The following is an 11,256-nucleotide window of genomic DNA, read 5'->3' on the forward strand; positions in this document are numbered from 1 at the left end:
AAAAAATCAAATAAAAAATATATGCAAATACCCTCCTCATGAGGAGGTTAAGCTTAATTTCACTACCTTTTACTAAGTGTAATAGAAATACTGATGCATATCCAAAGAATAGAGCATGATTGTGGGGGTAAAAAGTAGTAATTTTATGTTGAAGAACCTTGGCATACCCTCCCTAATAAAGTGATGAATTTTAAATTATCATTAAGAAGTAATGTTGATATATTCTTCCTGGCACTATCCTACAAGAATGAAATTTCACATCTATGATCCTCCACAGCATCCACATGTTGTTTTGCTGTTGTTATGTGTTGTCGAGTGGGTTCCAACTCATAATGACTTTGTATTGGCTTTCCAAGGATCTTGGCTGGTGGGTTTGAACCACAGACCTAGCAATTAGTAGTTTAATAGTCTAATCATGAAAATAATATATGACAAGCAATACTGTAGCATTTTCCACAAAATGCTTGACTAGTGATCTTCAAAGGTGCCAAGATCACATATGCACATACACACACACACACATATATAAAACAAGGAACATTTTTGTAACTGTTACAGATTTGAGAGGTTAAAGAGATAAGGAGACATGAAAATTAAATGCATTGTGGTATCCTGGACTGAGTCATCTAAAAGAGACATCAAAAATGTTTTTGGTTTTGTTGTTGTTAAGTATCTTTCAGAACCATTGATTTGGTTTCAACTCATAGCAACCCTCTTCAGGGTTTCTGAGCAGTGACTGGTGGAAACCGTGACATTGCAGGTAGCACTTCAGCACCTACAGTGCCACACCAGGACTCAAAAGAAGTATTAAAATTCAAATAAATTTTGTAGTTTACTTATTAGTATTGTAACAATGCTAACATCTTAGATTTGATAAATGCACTATGGTTATGTAAGATGTTAAAATAAAAGCTGAAATAATGGTATATGAAAACTCTATGTACTACTATTTTTTCATTATTATGTAAATAAAATTATTTAAAAATAAATTGGTTAAGGATTCATTTAAAATATATGATGATATGAAAATTATTTTTAATCTTCATTTATGTTGAGGATTCATAATTTTTACTTTGAATCCTCTTTACTCACATCTCTTGATTCAAATATTTATGTAACTCTTTGTGCTTGAAGTGGACATTACAATGAATTAATTTTCCTTCTTGCATTCTAAGGGAAGATACAGTCTTAATTAATGGGAGAAGGCTGCCTGGCAATAAAAAAAGTATTTTATTAGAGAGCTAAATAATTTATTAAGAGAACACATATACATGCTATTCAGTGACTCATGTTTCTAAGTATTCCTTATTAAAATAATCCATTAGTGCATTGGAATGTAGGTATAGTCCATTAATTTCCCTAACTTCCATTTTCTTTAATTGATGGATTTTTAGAAAAAGATGAAAAAAAAATGTTTTGTTAATACCAGAATGATTGTCACATTTGACTTTGGTTCACTGGGAGGGTATGTCTACATTCTAGATTTTGAAAAATGAAAATGTGTTTTGTACCAAAACTATGTTAGAAACTGAAAGATTTAGAAGCTCATTTCAGATAAACTCGTCAAACTTATAAAGACATGATATGCTACAATTGAAAAATAGACCTAAAAAAATTCTTGGGAGCATGTTTTCTTAAAATATTTATACAGTCAGACCCTTTCTCCCATAACTTAGCAAATAAAAGCAATTTACATCTAGAAGTCAATATTTCATGAAGCAGAATTCAGGTTGGTATTTCATGTGGTTGAGGATTCGTTATCCCCATTTCTTCACATAAACTCTATTATCCATTTCCACAGTTAAAGTTAGAATCCAAGATGAAGCAAGAATTAAAGTCACAACGAAACCTATCCTTTATTAGTTTCCATTTTTTCCAATATATCATTAATAAGTCATAAAGAAGGTAAGAACATATTAGAAGTGAAATGACATTACCAAAAGTTGAAAGGTTTTGCTTTTCCTAGAATGTGCTTCTACTTTAAAATATTTATAATTCTCTTTCTTTAGATTTGATAATTATATTACATTCCACAAGCAAACAAAAAAGTGCCTTGAAGAGAATAAAACTCAGACCAAGTGGCAAAATGTAAACTTAGATTGAATATGATCATGAAATGTTTTCACATGTTGCCATTTAATCTGTTATATTTTGAACACAATTTCTTTTTCCCTCTCCATTTCATCTAAACTTTCTTGCTTGTTCTTTCCATTACTCTCATGAAATACATCCTTTTTTTTCTTTTTCTTCCTTCGACAATCGTATCAAATATATTCCCCTTAGCTTTTCCTTAGACCTGAAACTCTTGCTATACCTTTGCATATTGTTTTTTCCTTACCTCCTTGTAACTACGTCCAAATATTTTCAGAGAAACATTTTATTACTAGACAATATTGTATTTTTTATGGTGATTATAACAATCTCTCTGTCACTCATCTGTCAGTTTATTGCACTGTGGTGGCCTATGTGTTGCTGTGATGCTGGAAGCTATGTCACAGATATTTTAAATACTAGAAATGTCACCCATGGTGGACAAGATTCAGCTTTACTTCCAGACTAAGACTCAGAGAAAGGAGAGGCAGATTGCTTCTGAATATTTAGCCACTGAAAACATCTGAATAGCAGTGGAACACTTGCAGAGAACACCAGAATATTGAATATTGAAACATGAATTTGTTGTTGTGTTTTGTTAAGTGTCATTGAGTCAGTTCTGACTCATCGTGACCCTGTACAGGGTTTCCAAGGAGCAACTGATGAGTTTGAATCACCAACCTTGTGATTCAAAGCAACTTTACAATCTAGTACTCATACTTCAGTGCCACACCAGGACCAGGATATCATCAGATACAGTTCTGGACTCTATGTGTGGTGCTGTAGAATAAGCAATGGACTGCTAACCACAAGGTTGGTGGGTCAAACCCACCAATCACTTCTCAGAAACATTGTGCAGAAGCTCTATGAATCAGAAATGACTCTACGATACTAAACAACATTTTGCTGGAAGAACCCTCAGGTTGAAAGGCACTCAAAATATAATTGGGAATAGCTGTCTCCTCAAAGACGAGTTGAATATGATAAAACTAATGGAATAAAGCTTCAGGGACTCCCAACTAAATAGGCTGGTATAGTGATAAAAAGCAATGGATTCAAGTATATCAGCACTTGTGAGGATGGCACAGGACTGGGCAGTGTTTCATTCTATTATACATAGGTCCACTACAGGTTAGAAATGTCTCTATTGCAGCTAACAACAACAAAAAAAACAAATGAAATCCAGTTATGAGTTATTTAGGCCATTGTAAATTAGTTTGCCAGTTAATTTTGTATAAGGCTGGACATAGGATAGTCACTTGTAGCACACTCTGAGGGTTCTCAAGGAATTGGTGAAGTTCTATTTCTTTACCTGAGTGTTGGCTATAGTGGTAGGTTTATCTTGCTAAACTTTACCCTAATGTCCCTCTATACATATAAGATTTGTGCCAATTCCAGTAAGCAATCCTTAATTCAGTAATAAACAAACAAAATAATTTAAAATCACAATAATGCAAAACAAATAGAAATTCCAAGAGAAAATTTAAATAATCTGGTTCTCATTAAAAACTTTATAAAAAGGCAAAATAAATGGTATGGGGATTATACTAGGAGAGGACTTCAAAAAATTTGTGGGAAAATGGAAGACCCCTTTAATTTCTACTCCATTCATTTACTAAACCATCAACTATGTTGTTGTTGTTATTAGGTTCCATCGAGTCGGTACTGACTCATAGCGACCCTATGCATAGCAGAAGGAAACACTGCCCGATCCTGGGCCAATCTCACTACTGTTGCCACGCTTGGGTCCATTAATGCTGTCACTTGGTCAGTGGTCAAAAATTCTGTGGAAAAAATGGAATTAAAAGATAATGGATTTTTTTCACAAATTTACTGAAGCTCACTTGTATATCTACTTTACTTTAGCTATGAGCTACTTGTACACAACATTTTCTTTTTGTAAATATGTGTTTATGATTTTTAAGGATTCTAAAAATAAAATAACACTTTAAAGCTCAATTTAAAAATACACAAAACAATGACAACAAACAAGCTGTCTAGTTTCCATAAGAACCAATTTTCAGTAATTCTCATAGTGGCCTAAAATTTTCACATTATCTTATCAGGAAAAAAACAAACCCAACAACACTTTAGTTATCTTTCAGAGGATTTGTTTTCCCGTTGCCATTGTTTAAAGTAACTGTTAATTGTATGCAATAGGATGTCAGAACTAGTAAAAGTGTTGATTATCTTGTTGTTACTGTTCTTAAGTGCCATCGAGTTGATTCCTACCCATAGCGACTCTGTAGAGGGTTTCCGATGAGCAACTGGTGAGCTTGAACTGCCGACCTTGCACTTCAAACGGCTTTGCAGTCTGGCATATTAACTCACAGTGTCACACCAGGACTCTAACTCACTGGTCTACTATAGGAATACTTTTGCAAATGAATTAGATAATCTGATAAAAAGTGTCCATTATATTTCTCAATAATTTTCAAAATCAGATTCATATTATAAATATTGCTATTGGATTAGAGAATTAATTATGCTTTTCTGAAACTGAGTTTCACTAATGACTTTTTCAAAATATATCTTAACCAATTACTAACTAATTAATACTTCATAGATAAAAATGTTGCTAAATGGATATGGTTACCATAGACAATTACAAAGTGTAATTCTTACAACTATATTTATGTATCTAAATACATTAATTGTTGTTTAGTATATATTTGGCACCATGAGTTCAAACAGTGGCAAGCTTGAATGGCTTGCTAACAGTCACATAGGTAATTAAGTGCCACAATAAGTCTTTGAATTTAAGTCTTTCTCAATTAAAATCCTGTTTATTTTAACTTTGTAGTTACTGATCTTCATTGAGATATCAATAAAGTTTTTATTATAATTTTTGAAAAAGGGAAGTTATTTCAGCTTTTATGCCTTTTTACTTAAATCAGGATGAATCAATCTATTAAAATTTTATGAAAGAAAATGGGCCAAGTTATGGTAAATCATAATGCATTCTTAATTCTTGAACTGAATTATTAAATACTATAATTTCTTTAAAATATCATGTTTGGTAAGGTGGAGGGTCAGAGAAAAAGAGGAAGACACCCCAGTGAGATAAATTGGCCAAGTGGCAGCATGGATGGATTCAAGCGTGGCAACAGTAGTGAGGTTGGCCCAGGATCGGGCAGTGTTTCGTTCTGCTGTGCATAAAGTCGTTATGGGTTGATATTAATTCTATGGCACCTAACAACAATAACAACAACAACAATAATTTCTTTATTCATGATCACATGTGCATATCTTCTTTAGTCATGTCAAAGCTAGTCTATTAAAAATTCATACTTTGTTGTTAATTGTAAGGTGTCATCAAGTTAGTTGTAACTCATATCCACTCTGAGTATAACACTTAATTGTGCTCATGAGCAACCTGTACATAGACTTGAGATGCAGTTATTTGAACAGAACAAGGGGATACTGATTGGTTCAAAATCAGGAAAAGTTTTGTTATGAGTGTATCCTTTCACAAAACTTAATCCTGCTGTGGTCTTGTAGGATTCACACTAGACTGCTAACTGCAATGTCAGTGGTTAAAAATCACCTACACTTAATAACAGCAAAAAAAATTTTTTTTCAACTACTTTCTCTTAGTCTTTTGAACAAATCATCTGTTTTTAGTGCTTCTGTTTTTTTGAATTAAACATAATGAAAAATGAAAGTATTTTATTGATTCTGTTACAAGGGGAAATTTGTATAGAACAGATTTTTTCAACATTTTACATCATATTATGCAGGCTGTCACTGGTTGAACATTTGTATAAGAATGATACTGTGCAAAATTTACTTTGTTGAATTTAGTATACCATGACATCATTGAGTAACTCTGCTCAAAACAAATACAAACTATACAAAGTATGAGCAGTGTGAGTTAGTTACTGGGTATTATTAGGGGGAAAATGTATATATATATGATGACGCATGTTGGTTTCTTTAAAATATCCACTTAAAATGGAAATCAATGAAGAAGAAATTTATTAGGGAGAGCTTTTGATATTCAGACATATGGAAAAGAAGAGATGGAAGATGGATTGCAGAGGGAGAAGTTAGGCTTCAAAACAATCTCAGTGGAGACCTCAGTCAACCTTATAAGGAGTTTTGAAGTTTTTGTTTGAGAGTGAGGTTACTAGACCTTTAGGAAGAAGGACAAGTGCCTCTTTTCATCTAGGTGATCTCTGTAGGGGTCTTTCAATTTAGAGCTTTCTAAAAGATTACCTCTGGTAGCGTAGTGGCTACGAATCGGGCTGCAAACCTTAAGGTCAGCGGTTCGAAACTACCAGCTGCTCCGCGGGAGAAAGATGAGGCTTTCTACTCCCGTAAAGATTTACACACTCGGAAACCCTGTACAGGGTCGCTATGGGTCGGAACCGACTCAACGGCACTTAACAACAACAACAAAAAGATTACCAGAGACTCAGGGGATAACTTCATCAGTTCTCAAAGAGATTGGGGTACTATCCACTGTTTCTTAAGACGGAACATGGTCCTTCTGACCCCTAGATTTTAGCTCAGTGAAACCCATTTTATATTTCTGACTTCTAAAAAGGTAACATATATATTTTTTAATCTTAATCTGCTAATTGTGTGGTAATTTACAACAGAATATTAATAAATTAGGATCTAATATAAACATGGGACATTTAAGATATTCAACTTAACTGTGAAAATGCAAAAGAATATCTTTCAGTTGATAGAATGTTTAAATATCTTGGGTTTTTTGAAGTGAGATTTGTGATGGTTTCCAGATAGCTATAGATAATTACAACACTCAGTGTACTGGACTGAGAAGTACTTTGAGGCTTTTTATTTAAGAGAAAAGACAAAGTCTCAGATAGCTTATATATCTTGCCTAAGTTGGTTTTTAATGCTTCCTAATTTTCAAATTTCTGTGTTTATTATTTTTTTAAATTAAGAAAGATGGCATTTTACTATTTAAACAAAATTTTGTCATTTTCAAATTGTAGCAGATTTATTTGACTTGGGAGTTTGGGAAAACTAAAAATGTTTGAGTCAGTTTTACTTGATTCTTCTTGGAAATGTTTATCTGCAAGATGCATTTATTCTGCACTTTCCCTGTTAAGCAGGAAGAGGCCTTTATCCTGACAGAGCTCTGAAGTTGTCCAGTGCCAATTTTGACTACCTAATTGTAACCTAATTCTGGCATGATTACTCTTTTTTGTAATAAATCTAAAGCCACATTTTCTAACTGGCTTATTCACTAAGGATAATGTTATTTTGATTTTGAACTGTCTGAGAGAGACTCTTATGTCTGCCTCTTAATTTGTAACAAATTTCTGCCAAAACAAAGGGTAATTTGCTAACCCCTAAAAGTCCTAGGGAGTGTGGTGACTCTCTAGAATAAGCACTGGACTGCTAAGCAAAATGTTGGCAGTTCTGCTGTTTCATGGGAGAAAAGGGAGGCTTTCTGCCCCTGTAAATATTTGCAACCTTGAAAATCCTATATAGGGTTGATATGAGTGAGAACCAACTTGACATCAGTTAACAACCAAAAAAGTTTAACAAGAATTATGACTACTATCAGAGCTATGATATAATTTCACTAAACTGTACACAAGGGTATTGGTCATATTCTTCATGGGACATTAATATTTTATTTGAAAGACCAAGGGAACATAGAATGGTTTAAAATTAGGAAAGGTGTCCGCTAGCGTTGTATTATTTTTACCTTATTTATTCAATCTGTATGCTAAGTAAATAATCCAAGGAACTGGATTATATGAGGAAAAATGTGGCATCAGGATTGGAGGAAGACATATTAGCAAGCTGCGATATGCAGATGAAACCACCTTGCTTGTTGAAAGTGCAGAAACCTTAAAACATTTATTGATGATGATCAAAGACATCATACTTCTGGTATGGTTTCATCTCAATGTAAAAGAAAACAAAACAAAAAGCCTCACCATTAGATTAATAAACAGCATTCATATAAATGGAGAAAATATTGCAGTTATCAAAAACTTCATTTTGCTCCCATCAACCATCAATCCTCAGCAAAGCAGCTGTAAAGACATCCAATGATGTATTTCATTAGGCATATCTGCTGCAAACGACCTCTTTGAATTGTTGAAGAGCAAAGATGCCAGTTTGAGGACTAAGGTGTGCTTGATCCAATCCATGACATTTTCAATAACCTCATATGCATGTGAGAGTTGAACTGTGAATAAGGAAGACCATAGAGAATTGATGCATTTGAATTATGGTGTTTGTTGAAAGAGAATACTAAAAGTACCACAGACTGCCAAAAGAGCAAACCAATCTTTTGGAAGAAGTACAGCCAGAATACTCCTTAGAAGCCAGGATGGCCAGACTTTGTCTCTCATACTTTAGACATATTATCTGAAGGAACCAGTCCCTGGAGAAGGATATTATGCTTGGTAAAATGGAGCATCAGAGAAAAATGGGAAAATCACCAATGAGATGGATTAGTACAATGGTGGCACCAATAAGCTCAGGTTTAGCAACTATCAGGAAGTTGGTGCAGGACTTGGCAGTATTTCACCCTGTTTCTCTATGAGTCAGTACCGACTTGATTGCACCTAATAACAACTTTAAAAGGAGACTCTACACAGTTAAACATGTACCGAATGATACTGAAATGAATGTCTTTTTATATCAATGTAATTATTATGTATGATGTGCATCCTACTGGTTAATGCAATAGGAATCAGTTCTAAAAGGATCAGTTAAAGACTTCACCAACTTCCCTCATTCAGGGTTCTCTTGAGTCTTGAAGAACCTGACACCACTTTTGTTGGCATTCTGTAACATTATAATCACTACAAACATCTGATTGAACATTTGTTGTGGTTAATTAAGTACTGTGGAGTCGATTCTGACTCATAGTAACCCTTCACAGGGTTTCCAAGGCTGTAAATCTTTACAGGAGCAGAAAGTCTCATCTTTCTCCCATGGAACAGCTGGTAGTTTCGAATTGCTGACCTTGAGGTTAGCAGCACAACTCATAACCACTATGCTACTAGAGCTCCTTGAACATTAAGCACTTGAAAATTTGCAATGGATATGCAGCTTTCTGAAATGTGTCTAATGTGCACACTGTTAATTAACTCTGCTACTATACCTGGGTCTACTGTCCAGGGCTATAAGTACATTTTCAAGAGAGGATTGGAAAAGCAATTCATTACCTTCTTGTCATTCTTCAAAATCAACAATAAAAACATACAAAGGAAAGGCAGATTTAATGACTAACTCAGTCTAGAATGAGAACATCTGCAATGGAGCCATACTGGGTTTATTTTGGCTTTAATTTTGAAACATTATTAAAACAAAACAAAATAAATTCAATCTGTTTAATTTAAATGGAATTAGGGGTAGGGGATTGTGGAGCAGAGGAAGATTGATTGAATGTTACAGTCCCTGGAATGTATGTTGACTTATTAATGGTATGTAAGAAAGGCAGAGTATAAACAAATGAACAAACAATAAGAAAACAGCAATAACACAATCATTAAAATTCAAACTACATGACAAGATCTAAATCTTGGATCTAGCATATTGTACAAATTTATTCATGGAAAGTTATTTAATCAATTTCAATATCAGTATTCTCATCTATATACCAGTTGTAATGTTTACCTCAGAGATTTTCTTTTAAAATTTTGTAAAACATGAGATCAGGAATGACTATATGTGATCATCAGAAGCTATTATAAATATTTGAATCTGAATTTGAAGAGAGTTGGTAACTTACTAACACACATTTAGCTTGAAGAGATTGAACTTGCATATTGCCTGGATAAATATTTTTCCACATAAAATTGCCAGTCATAATATCAGCATTTATCTACCCTAAGAGCATAATAAACAGTTTCAGACAGGCACTCCTTAAGACACTGGAGACAGCATTGAATAAGTTTTATTCAATTTTACAATGCCACCCTGGAAAAGCATCCACTCTAACTATAATGAGTATTTTTAGTGCAAAGCAATCTTCAAAGATAGGACCTCAGACTCTTTACCTCCATTTTTCATCATTATTCAAATTCTGAAAGTATATTTGCCAATGAGTGTGTATGAAATATTTGCTTAGTGTAAATGGCATCAGATAATATAGTAAGTACAGTAAAATGAATAGAATTATTAGTAATGAGTTAAATTAATCTATACCATAACTTTAATGTGTTGAGAAAACATTGTTCTTTAAATTATTGAATATTTTCTCATAAGCATTAATTGATGGGTTCATGTGAAAAAGTATGAGCTTTATTTTTTGCAAACAGAACATAATCCTGTGTAACAGTGCAAAATGGTTTTCTTCAGTAATAGTTAATCTCATTTTTGGAGCACGTTTGTGGGTTAAGGAGCACTTAACTTTTTGTACAGTTTGTAAACTAAGGAATGTAGTTTATTCTGGACCATAGATCAGACTATTGTTATGAGAAGATTGTGGTTGTTGTTATTAAGTGCTGTTGAGTCAGTTTCGACCCATAGCAATCCTATATAGGGTTTTTCGAGGAGCAGCTGGTGATCTTAATCCACCGACCTTGCAGTTCAAATGGCTTTGCAGTATGGCACATTATCCCACAACACCACATCAGCACACCAGGAGAGGATTGCTCTTTTCTATTTTTTTCCTCTGCAGCAGATCATCTTTCATTCTAATGTTCAATTGTAACAGTGGAACTTTGTCTTAATACTGCCTGATTCTGTTCTTATTCAGAGAGACTAAAACTTTCTTTAAATCTGCACTTTTTCTAGCACAGACTCTATAGCAATCTTCAGTACTTGTTTATTAATCTTTGCTATAAATAATTTCAATTACCTTGTGTTTGTTTTTGTGTGCTGATGAGTCAATTTTGACTCATACAGATCGTATAGAACAGAGTATAGCTATGCCATAGGACTTTCAGACTGCCACATCCTGCTACAATGGATTGGCTGGTAGTTTCAATCCACCAACTTTTCAGCAACTGAGCACTTAATTGCTATGCCAGAAGAGCAACTTTGTTGATCCTGTTGTTGTCAGGTGCCATCAAGTTGATACCAACCCACAGCAACCGTATGCATAGGAGAACGAAACACTGCCAGATATGTGCCAACCTCATTACTGTTGACACGGTTGAGTCCATCGATGCTGGCACTTGGTCAATCCATCTTGCTGTGGACTTCCTCTTTTTCTCTGAC

The sequence above is a fragment of the Chrysochloris asiatica genome, unplaced genomic scaffold (genome assembly GCF_000296735.1).
Source record: "Chrysochloris asiatica unplaced genomic scaffold, ChrAsi1.0 scaffold00303, whole genome shotgun sequence".
Lineage (NCBI taxonomy): Eukaryota > Metazoa > Chordata > Mammalia > Afrosoricida > Chrysochloridae > Chrysochloris > Chrysochloris asiatica.